The sequence below is a fragment of the Ranitomeya imitator genome, chromosome 7 (genome assembly GCF_032444005.1).
Source record: "Ranitomeya imitator isolate aRanImi1 chromosome 7, aRanImi1.pri, whole genome shotgun sequence".
In the NCBI taxonomy this organism is placed as follows: Eukaryota; Metazoa; Chordata; class Amphibia; order Anura; family Dendrobatidae; genus Ranitomeya; species Ranitomeya imitator.
In genome coordinates this window covers 153,482,158-153,484,164 of record NC_091288.1, presented here as the reverse complement: position 1 = coordinate 153,484,164, position 2,007 = coordinate 153,482,158, and positions in this window count along the sequence as shown.

The following is a 2,007-nucleotide window of genomic DNA, read 5'->3' as shown; positions in this document are numbered from 1 at the left end:
CTAATTAAAGTGTATGGGGTGCTTTATATTAATTTCTGTTCTGACGACGTAAACGAATAAAATTCTGTCTTTTTTGCCCACAGCAGCAACCCCTGCACAGCTTTTATTTTCTCCTCCAGCCCTGAAAAGTGAAAGCTGTGCTTTATTATAACCAGTGACACGGGCCGTGCAGTTTAAGTAGTAAAATCTTCTTTTTCTTGTCCATAGCAAGTCTGATTAATGTATGTTTGCAAAGTTTTAAGTTTCTCAGCAAGTCCCAAGGCAAAACGATGTCTCAGAATACCTTTAATCATGTGTCTTCTCACTACTGTTGGTTTTTATGGCTATGTTCCCAGATAATTATTTGCATGGAAAATGTGCAATAAGATAGAAATAACTGCAAGTGGATTTGGTTTTAGGCTAAATGTACACAGACGTGAAAATCGGTATTGCATGTAATAATGAACAGGAAAGCATTGTATTCCCGTCATCAGGCCACTCTGTCAGGTTGTGCTTTATTATTTGTTTAAACCTACATTAAAGCACCACTCCAGCAGGTGTTTTTATTGCAGCGCTGGAGTGGTGCTACTAAAAGAAGTTTCCTGCCTCCGTCTCATACCAGCCCTGGCTTCATCTGTTACCAGTGCCACTCCAGTCGCGTCCAGCGGTCTGGGCAAACCAGAAGTCACAACTCGGTGTAAGTCTATGCGAGCTAGAACGAGGGTCTCGTAGACAGAGCTTGCGACCCATTATATCTGACTTGCGCTCAATCAGAAGTTGCAGTCGCAGTATGGCGTTGCCGGACCACAGCGGAACCAGGAAGAGCTGAGGACGGTGACTGGTAAGTGTAAGACTAGGACATAAGACATGAAGGGATCGCAAATATCTAGGTGTGATGGTATTCAGCTTCCTGTGACCTGCATGCCCATATAGACTGTTAGGAGGGCTGATCCTACTGATTGATTCCCTTTAACAAGTTTTGTACAAGTGCTGTCCTACTGATTATAATGAAAGGCTGAAATCAGACATCTGTGTTTCAGTCCTTGTACAGATCTCTGTGCCCAACAGTCTGCCCACACTTTGTGGACCACGAAACATGGATGTCTAATTCCATTCATAATCTGTAGAGTGGAACCAGCTACTTTTCATATCATTTTGAAACCACAGCATGGAGTAGAAAAAAACCTACTTTGGGGGAGTTTCTAAAAGAATTGCACACTAATCCATGTACTTCTATGGATAATATCAGTGTTTTTTGGGAGTGTGGGGGGGGGGGGGGGGAGATGGGATGTGGTGTACATATATTCCGCACAAGTATTGAGTGTTCACGATAATCTGGCAGTGTAAATGTCTGCTATATTCTCCTAAAACCACTTGTTCACAATAATTGTACAGTCTAAACAAGATGCAATCACCGACAATTGAAGAAACAGATCGTTCATCTGGTAAAAGCTCTTACACTTTGCCCAAAAGATCATTGCGCTAGGCAGCACATCATTGTATGTACACAGGGTCTGTGCTGCCGAGAGCAATGGCAGCCTACGCTGCACTGGACGACCTTGTTACAGATCATCCAGTGCTCTTCTGAAATGCTCTTAGCCTGTGTACTCCGGCTACTAAATGACTGCCGCTAGTTTGTGGCCATTCAGCTCTGCTGGTGTGAACAGGTCTTTACATGAACAGATGGAAATGGTTACAGCCTTGATGTTTTATTGACAGCTGGAGTTGACTGACCGCAAAATCTGATAAAATGCAGGGTAGTATAACAACGCCACAGTGCAAAGGTATACAATGCCTAGCGATCTCACATAATGAAATGACTCTTTAAGGTACACACTTAATTCTAATATCCCAGCCTTATAGCGGGAGAGGATCTAATCATGTGCGTACTGAACCCTGCACCAGGAGGCCTGCATCTCGAATGTATTACTTGTTCTGCACAGTCAAATCTCCGCTCTCTTTTTCAGCTGAGGGTTACAAGATTTTTGCGTCCTATGGTGCTGATGTGAGTGCTTATGCCATCCTTTT